Below are 14,796 nucleotides of genomic sequence, written 5' to 3' on the forward strand. Positions count from 1 at the left end.
AAAACACATGCTGTTCATCCTGCCTACATGCTTGCAAACACCTTTTGTTTGCCATTGATGTGTTCATGGCCATGGAAGGGTGCTTGCAAGAATGAAAAAATTTAAGCAAGATGGGTCACATATAGGCAATGTTCATATACGAGCATGTACTGTAGCCCAGACATATTAAGAGCATGGTCAAGGAAACAATATGAAACAAGGGGAACTGAAATGAAGGAACTGGTGCACTACATGCTGTTATAACTAATAAGTAATTTTAAAGAGGGAAAATGTTTAAAGTGTACTCATATCCTACATGCAATTGTGACAAAAGTGTAGAATAAGCATTTCTGAGATAAGTCCTGCAATATTGATGCAATGATATTTTATGTTAATCACAATCCCACAGTTATGCACATAAATTAAAATGGACATGCTAATAAAAAATAGCTGCTATATAAGCCCAACATTTGCATGAGTTTGGCCTTGTTTTAACCAAGCTATACCAGATATGGTGAGCAGCCACTGTTCTACTGTGACCTCCAGATCAATCTGAGGCATTCGCTGCTTTAAACAAAAAACAAGTACCTGTTTGCTCTGGGTTTTTTTTTCACTGTTTTATTGCATTTTCACTGTAATTCTGTATATTTCTGTATTTGTAACTGTTTTTGCTACTTTATTGCACTTTTTCCTAGCTATAGCATAGCCTAGATTCTGGTTTGCTGGATCTAGGTATGTTTGTTTTACTTGAGCACTGCAATCCAGCTATCTTTTGTTGGAGAGAGCCCCCTTGCACCTTTTTATCAGGATGGTGCAGTCAAGGACCCATCTGATTCAAGGCTGTTGAACCAGGGCTCAGTGTTGAGCTTTCCAATCGATTAATTGGTTTAAAAAAATGTTTCTCTTAGCTGCTCTATAAGCCCCGAGTTTATGCAGGTTTGCACAGCTCACACCATCATGCACTAAGAGGTAACTGTGGTTACCCTTGGCTGTTACATATGCAAACCTTTTAGCTTGTTAATTTTCCCTTGGTCAACTGCTTGTGCTCTTTTGGAGGTATCTCGCGGTTATTACTCATTGCCAGGAGAAACTGTCAGAAAACCCTCTGTAGTATCACACAAGTCCCACCCATTAAGGCTGTTGATGTTTGGACATTTTTCACCTGTCCACCAACCTCACCTGGTCATTTCTGTCCTCTCCATCTTACTGACCATGCTATTTTACCCTGCACTACTGATGGACAATTTTCCACCATTTCTCTAGCCAGCCTGGTTGGCTTGGGCATCCTGAGACAATGTAGCAATTGTCTCATGTACATGGAAAATCAGCTTCTCCTAATTTACAAAAATTCAATATGTGAGAGATGCATCTATATTAAGATCCTAGAATCCAGTCTCTCTCACTCACCAGTCAGTACACTGGACACAAATCAGGATGTTAGCTTACACACCTCATCTCCTCCACCAACCACACCCAAGCACCTAAACCAACATATGTAGAGGTCATCACCAGTATCCCAAACACAAACAGACTTCACATAACTCATCCTCAGTAGACCACAGTACACATAAGAACCCTTGCACCTGTGTCTCACCAAACAGGCCCATAAGGCATAACACTAAATGTAACATCCTAGTCATAGGTGACTCCATGTCTCACTCACCAGGATAGATAAGGGAAAGATCATGGTTAGCTGCCTGTCAGGTGCTAGGATCCAACACATCATGCACATACTCAAGTCTCTCAACAACAAGTACTGTTACGACTCTGTCATAGTCCATGTTGGTGTGAACAACTTAAGATGTACCTCACTGGACTATATGAAGAAAGACATGACTGAGTTCTCTGATTATGTATCTCAGGCAGAATGACCCTAACCTTAAGCAGCATACTACCTTCACCTAGGATTATGCCACAATACAGACAGAAAATGACTGACTTCAACAACTGGCTTAGTTTCTGGTGTCATTCTAAGGGGATCCAGTACCTGTCAGACTGGGATGATATGGTCGATAGACCTCGATGCTTTACCAAAGATGGTATTCACCTGTCACCCTTGGCATTTTGGTTACTGGCTAAGGCTCTTGCCTCCTCCATAGTGCCTTTTTTAGGCAAGGTCAAAGAATAAAATTCTCGATGTACAAATATCCTCAAAAAACAACCTCAACATTATGCTGCTAAATGCTAGGTATCTAAATCTGAAACTGCAATCTCTGGAAGCAGTCCTCACCTTAGAAAATGCTGGCATCTGTGCAGTAATAGAAACTTGGTTTAAAGTCAAGGAAAGCACTTCAGCCACACCCAGTGTCAATACCTTCCACACATTTAGACCACTAAATTAGAGTGGGAGAACTAAAGGAGGTGGAGTATCATTATTCATCAAAGATAATTATACCTCCAGACTGGCTAAACAGAATGATTCCCTTGAACTTCTCCAGGTAAAATTGACCCTAGGCAAGACCCCTCTCCAAGTTATTGCCAGCTATAGGACCCCCTCCATAAACCACGATACCCACACGGCCTACCTGGATCTACTTGAGTCACTGAAAATACAGCCAAACACCCTGGTTATGGGAGAATTGAATTAGCCATTCATAGATTGGGAAAACTATACCTGTACTAACACACTCAAACAATGTTCTTGAACTTTGTCAACTCCAGTGCCCTGGACCAATTGGTTGACACCCCCACAAGGGGCTCAAACATTTTGGATCTGTGATCACTAATATGGGTGACTGTTGTACCACCCTAAGTGTGCAGCCCTCCCTGGTGAGATCTGATCATAATTCAGTCTCATTAGAAGTAACAATTACATCTGACCCAACCACAGCAGAAATTAGACTAAAAAAACCTCTCCAATGCCAATTACAAGTTTATTTATTTTATTTATTTTATTTTACATTTGTTGACCAGGCTAGTCTAACTGGATACATATCCATTTTCAGTAGAGGCCCGGGGAGATAAGCTCCTTGCAAAAAAATAACAAAAACAATTTTACATACAATTATGTTATAGGTTAATACAGAAATTATCATAGAGGTCTAAATACCTTCCATTTCAAAATGCAGGTACAATACTAAAAATACAGGTCTAATAATATACTATAGTCTGGGAGATAAGGTCTGGTATAAGAGGAAATAATACATTTATATTTACAAAGAACATTAGAAGTTAACCCAGAAAAAATCAAAGAGGACAGAAATACTTCACAGTGCCAAAGGCAGGTACAATGCAAAAATTAAAGAGAGGGCAGAAATACTTTGCAGTGCAGTAGGCAGGTACAGTGCAAATTACAGGTAGAATACAGAAAGTCACAATAAAAGAGGCATATTGTGTAATTATATAAATAGAGTTGTCACACTATGAGTAAGCTTAGGGGATGAAAAGAAGGGTAAGGAATAGGAAAAAGGTAATGTGGCAAGTAAGGAAAGTAGAACTAGTTGTAGGGAAGTAGTGGGTAGGCAGTGCCTGTTATGAGTAGAAAAAGTAGAAAAATGATTAGTCAGATTTAGTACAGGGGCATAGCCAGTGTGTTCTTAGGAAAAGTTTCAGTCTGTTTTTGAAAAGAGATGTGGAGGAAACTGAGGAAAGTTCACTGGGGAGTAGGTTCCAGGATTTTCCAACAGTATTACTGAAAAGAGAGTCCCCAGCCCTATTATTAGATTTAGAGGTGTTTACAAGAAGTTTGTGTGATGAGCGCAAGGATTTCAGATTCTTATGAGAGTTGTTAGTATAAGAGTACTGGAAGGTTGGTAAAGAGTCTTATGGGCAATGTTTAGTTGGTGGAATTTAAGCAGATTCTGAATTTCTAGCCATCCAAGCTGCTTAAGATTATAGCAGTGGTGGGTTCTGAATGGGTTGCCAGTAGCAAACCTGGCAATGTTATTGTAGGAGATTTCCAGTTTGGTGAGGTTATTTTTAGATAAATTAGTAAATATGGGTGAGGCATAGAGGAGTGTAGAGATTAGATGGGTATAAGCAATAGTTATTCTGACTGTTGGTGAAAGGAAGGGTATGACTCTGTAGAGAGAGCCTAGTTTTTTGTTAACTGTTTTTATAGTATTGTTGATATGGGTGTCAAAGTTAAGATTGTTGTCTATGCTAATACCAAGTAGTTTTGTAGTTGGGTCAGGTGATACAGGAGTACCATTAGTGGATGTAACTGAGAAATCTATTGGGATGGTCTTACGAGTAGGATTGAAAAGGAGGAGTTTAGTTTTTTGGGGGTTCAACAGAAGGCAATGTTGTGTAAATCATTGTTCTACCATATTAAATAATTCTTGGGTAAGGGAGTGAAGTTTAGAAGTGGATGTGGCTGTGCATATAAGTGTAGAATCATCGGCGTATTGAATGCATGTAGCTTGGGGGATTGCTAGATGAAGGTCATTGATAAATATGGAGAAAAGAAGAGGACCTAATATGGACCCTTGAGGGACGCCAATGTTAATGGGCAGGTGGGTAGATAGAGTGTTGTGCCAAAGTACCGCCTGTTGTCTGTTATCTAAATAGGATTGGGACCATTTAATAGTGAGTTTATCTAGTGACAGGGATTTGAGGATATTTATACGTATTTGGTGATTAACCATATCAAATGCCTTGGACAGATCGATAAATAGTGCTGAGGAAAGCATATTGTCATTTTGTTTTTTGTTGATACAGTCAGTAAAGGAAAGGAGGGCAGTAGTAGTGCTGTGGGAAGGTCTGAAACCATGTTGACAGCTGGAAAGTAAGTTATTTTGGATTAGGTGGTCTAGCAGTTGCTTATGGATGTATTTTTCCATTAGTTTTGCCAAAGGTGAAAGTAGGGCTATGGGACAGTAGTTGGAGAATTCATTAGAGTTTCCACCTTTATGAAGGGGGATAATATGGGAGACTTTCCAGATGCTTGGGATGTGTCCTTCACTAATGGTTCTATTAATCAGAATGGAAATGGGATAGGTGATGGATTTGGCTGATTTCTGTAGATATTCGGCTGGTAATTGGTCTGCTGAAGGAGAGCAATGTTTAAGTTTTTGGATAAGGGAAGGAATATATGTTGTAGGGACAGGTTGGAAGAGAAATGGAGGGGGTTGAGTTGTGTTAGAGACAGGTAAAGTGAAATTATTGGGTGACAGGTGACTGGCAAGTGTTTGAATGGCCTCAGTGAAAAAGGTATTAAAGGCATTGGCAGTGTGTTTTGTGGGTTAGGTGTAATGGATTGACCTGGGTGTAGTAGTTGGTCAATACTTACCCAGACTTTTTGTGGGTTATTATGTTTAGTTTGCTGGAACTGTAAGTAGTAGTTTCTTTTATCAGACAGTATAGCTTTCTTAGTGTAATTTCTCAGTTGTCTAAAGTTTTGATGGTCAATAGAGTTTTTTGTCATACGCCATTTGGCCCAGTTTTTATTTCTGAGGCGGACTTTTTGTTTGGTTTCTTTTGACAGCCATGGGGCAGATTTAGTTTTGATTCTAATAGAGCGGTTTGGTGCATGGTTATCTAGAATGGTTAGGAATTTGGAATTAATGTATTTAACAACTTACTCCAATGGGAGGTGTTTTAAGGGAGACCAATTGCATGCTCTTAGTTCGCGTTAAAAGAGATCAGGGTTAACGTTTTTCTTGGACATAATAATCTAGAAAGTGGCTGGAATGGAGACATTGGTCTTATGCCTGATAATGTAGGTAAGTGAGTGGTCACTAATATCATCAGGGAGGGTTCCAGATTCGTATGTGTGGGGACGGTTATTTATAAGAATCCAATCCAAGGTACTTTCTTTCTTATTGGGCTTGTTTATCCTGGTAGGGGAGGTAATGATTTGAGAGAAACCAAATAGGTTAATGTGGGTGGTAGGTGTGGTTGCTGCAACAGCAGTTCTAATCTATGTTAAAATCACCTAGGATAATAGTTTCTTGGGGTAGGTTTTGTGATAGTCAGCAGAGAATATCTTCTATGGTAGCATTGCTATTGCCAGGAGGTAGATAGATACAGATAATATAGATGGATTTGAAAGTGTTGAGTTGGAGTTGTGAGACTTTATTATTAATGCTACATATGTTGAGGTGGGCTATGAAGAGACAGTTTGTTGGCTGAGTAGGGGAATGAGTGTTAAATTGATTGGGATTGTGGAGTTGTGTGGTAGGAAGTGTAATTGGGCCAGGAATTGGGTGGATATCTCCATCTTTTAATGAGAGGAGTTGTATTAGAAAGGCTGGAGTTGGGAATCTTCTGTATAGATGTGGAGATTTTCTGGGATTATGATTGTAGTACCTAATGTGGAGTATTCTATGAAATCTTGACAATAGATAGCTGGGTGTAGATGTTATGTTTACATGTTTTGAGAGTGCTGGTAGGGAAGAAGAGGTAATTAACTTATTGGGGTTATGAAGGTGTGGATATAATCAGTGTTCATAGGAGGTAAGTATGTAGGCTAATAGTAATGGTGGTAGAATAAGTAGTAGAAGTAACAGGTGAAAGTGTAAGTGTGTTTGGATTGATAGTTTATACATTTGGATGGATTATTAGTTAGGTGTCTTGTTGTAGGTATGTGTGTATGGTAGTTGTGGATAGGGAAGAACAAAAATTGGAGGGTGTGGTAGGAGAGAATAGGGAGTGGTTAGAGAAGGATGAATGGGGTGTGTGGCCAATGGTAAGGTAGCCTGAGAGTTATGGGAGGAAGAAAGGGTGTGGTAAATAGTATAAGAGTAGGACCCCTGGGGTGGATGAGAATTGGGGGTAGGGAGGGGAGCAGAGTGAGCCCACAGGGCGAACGGAGTGGGTTGAAGCAGGTAGTAAAGCAGCTGAAGAAGAAACAATCAGCAGAGCTGGATACTGAAGTTAAGTTAGATAAGTCAGGAGTAGGTAAGAGCAGAGATACGTAAGGAGTCTGTGATGGAATAGGTAGTTGTAGACAGTAGTAGAAAAGGGTGAGGAGAGAGTATTAAGAGGAGGTCTAGGAGTTCAGAAATGTTAAGGTAAGGAAACAAGAGAACAGATAGTAAGCAGGAGGTGAATGCTGGGATAAGGCTGCCACCTAGTGGCTGGGTCTTCTATTGCAGGTGAGTTTGAGAGGGAGCTTGCTGGTTATAGAACTGGGAGGGGGTGACTGGAAGTAAGAGGGGTTACTGCGAAGGTTAGGAGGTAAGTGGGTAATAGTGTAGTTAAGAGAGGGAGGTAGAGACTGCTGGCTGTCCTGGCTTAAAGCGTGCTTTTGAACCCTTAAAGCTTTAGTACAATGGTTTACAATTTTACTGGCAGGATATAGAGACCAACAACATACTTTCTTGTTTTCTTGAGACAGGATGCAGGGAATTTAGGTTGTGAGATGCAACTGCAGGGATTTGGATAGGGTCCTTTCCTCAAGATAGGTTGGTTTCTAGAGACTAGTGCAGGGATAGCACAGAATTAGCCTCTTTTGCAAAGCTTAACCATAAGGCATTCTTTAGCTACATCTGTAACCTTAAAGGGAAAAATCCAGATTTGCACATAATGTGTTGTTAATGGCACCACATATACTGAACCTGTGGAAATAACAAACTTGCTACCAGATAGGTTCAATGAGAAATTCTCTCCCTTGTCCTCACTACATATATCCCAAAGCATCCCTATCAATTATGCTCCACCTGTTATCTCTAAGGAGCAGGTCCTAAATGCCCTTTCCAAAGCCAAAATCAAAGCCTCTATGAGACCTGATAACAACCCTGGCTGCATTCTTAATGGATTAAAACAGGAATTAACTGCACCTCTGAGCACAGTTTTCTACCACAGGCTAAACACTGGTTATGTCCCTGTGTAATGGCAAATGGCTACTGTCATCTCTTTAGATAAAGGAGGTGCATCTACTGGCCTTGGAAATGATAGACCCATAAGCCTGACCAGCACAACCTGAAAGGCCATGGAGAAAATCATCACAGACTTTATCAACAAAGATATAAGAAACCTCTAAATGCTTGACCCGACACAGTTTGGCTTTGTTAAATGTAGATTGTGCCTATTGAATTTGATGGACTTCTTTGAGATGGTCACCAAAGCACTGGACAAAAGTAAATCTGTGCATATAGTTTCATAGTTTCATAGTATAGTACTAGGCTATCTGCCCTGGGGCATTTGTAAGCCTAGCCATAGTGATGTGACTTTTGCCACCCCATGAAATGGTACAAAAAAATGTACAGAATAAATTTAGAATACTGTGCCTCTGTCTAGTAGTGACACAATGAAGGTCCCCTTATATAATATAATTAGTTTACTGTGCCCCTGTCTAACAGTGACACAGATGTGACCCCTGGTGTAAACTTACAATCTCCCATCCACTCATCAAGATTTCTCTTGAAGAGAGTCAGTGAGGGGCTCTGCCTAATACGAACTGGGATCTTGTTCCAAAGCATGGAAAGCCTCTGGGTTATGAATCTATCCCTCCAGCATGTCCTATTCATACTTGTGCCGAAGTTTAAGTCTTTAGCTCTCGTGGTCCTGATGGATTTGGATTTTTTGAGGTGGAGCATGTCCATCAGATCCTGATTGGACATGGCCTTGTACGTCAGACAGAAATCACCTCTGAGCAGGCGGTATGCTACTGAATAGAGCTGAAGTTTCTTTAGTCTGGCAGAATAAGACATATGTTGGAGACCCTTGATCCTCTTGGTGAGGTACTTTTGTATTTTCTCCAGCTGTTGCAAATGCCGGGTGAGGTACATACCAAATGGGGCATTGTACTCAATCATGGGTCTGATGATGGAGGAATATAGGGGTACAATGACATCCTTGGATCTGGATGTGAATCCCTTCATGATGAGGTGTGCAAGGTAGAATGTTTTTCTAACCACTTTGACAACGTGGGTGTCAAATGAGAGGTCACTGTCGACTTGGGTCCCTAGGTCTATGATTACTTCTTCCGTACTCAGTGGGTTGCTGTCTATGTGATAATGTGTGGGTACTTTGTTTTTCCCAAAGGGGATGACTATACATTTTTTGGCATTTAGTTTAAGGCTGTGACTCCGGCACCAGTTGTCCATTTCTGTGAGGCCTTTTTGTAGGATGTGTGTGTCTGCTGGTGTATCGACTATGACGCCTAGTTTGCAGTCATCTGTGAACTTTGTCAGCCACAGCCCTCCCATGTTTGCTTTAACATCTAAGAAATAAATGCCGAACAAGAGGGGTCCCAGGACAGATCCCTGTGGGACACCACTTGTGACTGGCTTTGAGTCTGACATTGCTCCAGCAATTTTAACTTTATGGGTTCTGTCCTATAGCCAGTTTGCAACCCATCTAGTGACATAAGGGTTTACTTTTAAGCTGTTGAGCTTATCTATGATGCCTGAGTGGGGTATTGTATTGAAGGCCTTAGCCAAGTCCAGGTATGCTGTATGGACTGCTTTGCCCTCATCAATGGCTCTAGTGACTGTTTTGAAAAAGTCAACCAGGTTTAAAAGGCAGGATCTGCCCTTTACAAAGCTGAACTGGGTGGGATCAAGTGTCTGTAGGTCCCCTATGTCTCTGTTTATGAGTTCCATAATGATTCTTTCCATAGCTTTGCAGACCAGGCTGGTTAAGCTTATGGGGCAGTAGTTTCCAGGGTCTGTAGAGGCACCCCCCTTGTGGAGTGGGACCACTGTGTTCAGGTACACATCCTGAAGTAAGGCTAAGGTTAAATAGCATTTTTATGTGTGGGTTTAGCTCCTCTTGGAGTTCATGTAACATGCAACCCGGGATACCATCAGGTCCCATTGATGCTGTGTTTTTTGCTTTGTTTAGGGTGGTTCTCACTTGGACATCTGAGATGACAGGGAGATTACATTCAGCTGGGATAAGTATTTCTTCTTTTGGGGGTGAAGGAGGGGAGAAATTTGCACTGAACCTGTCAGTCAGAATGTTGGCAATATCTGTGGGTTCAGTGTATTTTTTGTTGTTGTGAACCAACTCTGAGCATATCTGAGGGTTTTCACCCAGGTTTCTAACATAGCTGAAGAAGGCTTTGTGGTTATCTTTAGTGTCCTTAGCGATTTTTCTCTCAAAGTTGGCCTTGGATGTTTTTATGAGAGAACGTAGTTTTCTGCTAATGTTGATCAGAGATGTCTTCCCTTCATGGGATTTTGCTCCAATGTGCAGTAGCTTCCTTCTTTTGTTATACAATTTGTTTATGGCTGAGGTCCACCAGACAGGACGCTTACCTTTGGTGGAGAGGGACTTGGATTTGTTTGGGATTGCATGATACATGCATTCTTGGAGATGTCCATAGAAGGCATTTGTGAAGGATTCGGCATTGTAGGATGTGGTATCCACTGGAACAGTGGGCTTAAAGGATACCATCTCAGTCTTAAGAAGAGTGAAGTCTGCTTTTGAGGAGTTTTTCACTGTGGTCTTTTGTGCTGGGGGTGGAGGTGGGATATGTATATCCAGGGTGATTAGTTTGTGGTCAGATCTCACTAGTGAGGGGTATACTTCCGGTGTGGAGCATTTTGTCCCCATGTTTGTGATGATCAGGTCTAGTATATTATCTCCCCTAGTGGGAGAGGTGACTAGTTGTTCCAGTGCATTTGAATTTAAGAATTCCAGGAACCTTTGGGCTAGGGTATTAGGGCTAGAATAATGTACCCAATCTATGTTTGGGTAGTTGAAGTCTCCCAGTATGATGGTATTTTGTGATACATTCATATCCTCCAATGTCTTCAAGAAGGCTGAGTGGGGTTCTTGAGATTGGGAGGGTGGTCTGTAACATGCTACCAGTTGTATAGCAGTTTTGCCTATGGTTAGTTGCACCTGTATGGTCTCTGATACTTCATGTGTTGCTACTAACCTGGAGGTGTGGGCGTCCTTGATGAATATGGACACTCCCCCTCCCTTTGTGGTTTGGCCCGGGTTTTGGGGCTGAAAAGCATGATACGAGGTATAGCCTGGTACTGCTGGGGTGCTCTCAGGAGCCTTGAACCAGGTTTCAGTTACTGCACAGACGTCAATGTTCTCCATGCTGAGGAGTGCATCAAGTGCCTGCATCTTGAGATTTAGACTTCTGGCATTGAGCAGCATTACCCTTAGTTTTTTTCCATTTTTGTTTTCTAAGGAGGTGGGTTTGTCTTTGGAGCCTCGCCTAAAAAAGGCACTATGGGGGTGGCAAGAGCCTTAGCCAATATCTGCAAGCCCAGTGGTGACAGGTGTAAGCCATCCCTTGTGAAGCAGCGTGGCTTGTCCAACATGTCATCCCAGGCAGACAGACATTGGATCCCCTTAGAATGAGACCAGTACTTGAGCCAATTGTTAAAGCTGATCATCTTGTCTTTGTATTGTGGTATCATTCTTGGTGAGGGCAAGATGCTGCTCAGGGTCAGGGTCATACCGGCCTGGGCTACATAATTGGAGAGCTCCTCTATGTCTCTTTTCATGTAGTCCAGGGAGGTACGTCTCAGGTCATTCACACCAGCATGGACAATGATGGAGTCATATTTGTACTTGCTTTGGAGTGACTTGAGTGCGTGTGTTATGTGTCAGATCCTAGCTCCCGATAGACAGCTCACAGTCACCTTCTCCTTGTTCAGCCTGGTCAGCGGGACATCAGTGTGTCTGACTATAGAGTCACCTATTACTAGTGTATCAGGCAAAGTGTTTGGCCTTAAGGGCTGTGATTGGTTGACACACTGATTTATTGAAGTATGTGTTGCATGTGTTTTGTTTTGAGGTGGTGGATTTTTGGATGCCTGCTTTGGGAGCCTCTGTTGTTTTGGTAAGTCTTTTATTAGAGCCTCCGAGTATGTCTTTGTGTTTTTATGTGTTTGGTTTGCAGTTGTGGTAGGTCTATGTGGGACTGGTATTGTTGTGTGTGTGGTTGCCATCTCCTCCTGTCTGGTCATGCCAGCCCTGAGTTGAGAGAGTTCAGCCTCCAGTTTGGCTATATAGTTGCATCTCTCACATGTATTTGTGTTTAATGGGAGGAGGAGAGGGTTGTCTGTGTACATGAGACAATTGTAGCATTGTCTCAAGATACCCAGATTGACCAGCTGAATTGGAGATGACGCCAGTAATCTACCACTCGACATGCTAGAACAGTATAAGGGAGTGCTGTACCTTTAAGGGAAATGGATATTCACAGGGGTAGTAAGTAGATGTAGTGCTTTACTTAGTACGAGAGTGCTTACTTAGTAGAGAAGTATTGAGAACAAGTGCTAGGCTTATAATATAGTGGGTAGTATGGTTATACTAAGAGTACAGCTTCCTTAAGGGAAAATTTGAAGAGCAGACTTGGCGGAGCCACAAAAAGTTTAACCTTGTTTAACGGCAACCGCAAAAGCCGCAAACGTGGATTTTAAACAGTGAACTACAAAAGAGCTAGAAATGGTCCAAAACAACCAATTACTACAGCTTCTTGTGCTGAGGTCACTTCCTACAGGGACAGGTAGGCTGCTCAAGGCTCCCCACTCCCACTGGTGAGCAAAGAAACTTCCTTCTATCCAAGTAAGGTAATGGACAACACAGGAACTACACCACAGCCCAGAATACAGCAATGCCTGCAAACTGGTCTAAACTAGTCGAGGAGAGGCGGAAAACAAGGATTATTTTTTGTTTTTGTTTTTGGTAGAAACACACAGAAAATGCAGAAACAGTGATAAATTAGTTACACAGGCTAGCACACTTTAGTGGGCAGCCTCCACAGTTAAATTAAACAAACAAACAAACAAACAAACAAACTTTCGATCAAATTCGACTAAAATGTAACTTTAAGTGCAGATTTTAAAATAATGCAGCAAACAGTTAAAAAACAGTTCAAGCTAGTTCAGGGTAAGCTACAGAAGCTATTCCAAGTGTAAAAAAAGCAAAGATACTTAAATCCAGAAAGTAGTCGCTTTTGTGAGTTCCCTGCTGCTAGGACCACTCTACAGAACCACGAGGAGCTTGTCTGAGCAGTATAGCCAGAAAAAAACGCCCAGAGGCGGATTGTAAACAGTGAACTACAAAAGAGCTAGAAATGGACCAAAACAACCAATTACTACAGCTTCTTGTGCTGAGGTCACTTCCTACAGGGACAGGTAGGCTGCTCAAGGCTCCCCACTCCCACTGGTGAGCAAAGAAACTTCCCTCTATCCAAGTAAGGCAATAGACAACACATATGGCCTACTTAGACTTATTCTTAGTTAAGGTCTTTGACACTATTCACCACTCTGGCATCATTGATAAACTCACTCAGCTGAGGATTAGCCCATATATTGTCAGGTGGGTTGCACACTGGCTCACCAATAAAACACACACGCAGTCAAAATAGGGGAATCAAACTCCACTAGCAGACCCATAACTACTAGTGTCCCATAGGGTTCGGTGGCAGGACCCCCATTATTTTGAATCTACTTCTTGGATGTACAGACAAAAACTAAAAGCCTATGGCTGCCAAAGTTTGCAGGTTACTTCAAACTAGGAGTGGTCATAGAAATCCCAAGCAATGTCAACTTCCTATAAGAAGGTCTTATACAGACCAATGATTGGTGCCAAAGTCATGGGCTCAAACTAAATGCAAATAAATGTATTATCATCCCCTTCAGCAAAAGTGATGTACCTGCAGATTACCACATTACTAACAACAACACCTTAAGCTCTCAATCATGTTGATAACAACCTCTCCTTTGACCACCATGTCTCTACGATGGTAAGAAGGGCTTTCTACATGCTCATCTTATAAGTAAGGTCATTGCTGCCAGAAAGAAAGAGGTCATAATTCCCCCAAACTCTTCCCTCATCAGACCATTAATAGAGTACAATGTTCCATTTGGTATGTACCTTACCAGGCACCTGCAGCAATTGGAGAGATCGCAAAGGTTTCTTACAAAGAAAATTCAAGGCCTTCAGTACATGTCATATGCTGACAGACTGATATCATGGTCTCTGTACTGTGTGTCATACAGACTACTCAGAGGAGATTTGTGCCTTGCATTTTAAGCAATCTCATATCCTGCTTAAATGGAAATGCTGCACATCCATAAGTCAAATGGTACTTGATGTAATCGCTCTAGGGACCTTAACCCAGTATGTGACATCAACTTATCTTCCTGGAGCGACAGATTTGTTTCCCAAAGGATAACTCTCCTCTGAAACGAACTTCCAATTCAGGTGAAGCAGAGCCCATTCATTGGCCCTATTTAAGGGTAATATGGATGATCGGATGGGAATCCATAAATTCACCCGGGGGGGGGGCTCACCTGCATCCTTATTGGATTGGAGCATTTGGTGTTGATTGAGCTCTACTTGAAACATTGACACTCTAGGGAAAAGGGATGGAACTTAGCTAGGCTTGTAAGGACCCCAGGGCCATTGGCCTAGTAACCCCCTATGATCCTATGATCCTATGATACAGACATAAAGCTGCAGTGTAACAAAGGAGAGTAAAATATGATATACATGTTAATTACATGCTGATGTGATGTAACAGTTACCAAGGGCAGAAGATACTTTAAATGATGAATACATATAATGCAGTTATTGCATGTAAGATGTATATACAGGAAATCTTTGTATGGAAACTGACAGCAATGCTATATTTTCCATCTTACCATGTATACACAAGGAGAAAAGGACCTTATATATAATGACCTGATATAATGTCAGGTAAACCAGAAATGGACATGTTTTTGGAAAGAAATGATAGTGGCACTAATAGAAAAAGGGTTCATTAAATACAAGCGTGAAATAGACAAGCACGTATTGCATGGTTATATAAATGCTACATGCCAGTCTAATAACAAACAACATACGTAAGTGACAAATGACAGAGCAGATAACATGTCAGGAGTCCAGTTTTGCCACTGCTGATTTGTAAACATGTCTGACATAGTAATACACGTGGTACCTCACAATTCAATTGTC

The sequence above is a fragment of the Protopterus annectens genome, chromosome 4.part1, assembly GCF_019279795.1.
Source record: "Protopterus annectens isolate FY-2018-M chromosome 4.part1, PAN1.0, whole genome shotgun sequence".
In the NCBI taxonomy this organism is placed as follows: Eukaryota; Metazoa; Chordata; order Ceratodontiformes; family Protopteridae; genus Protopterus; species Protopterus annectens.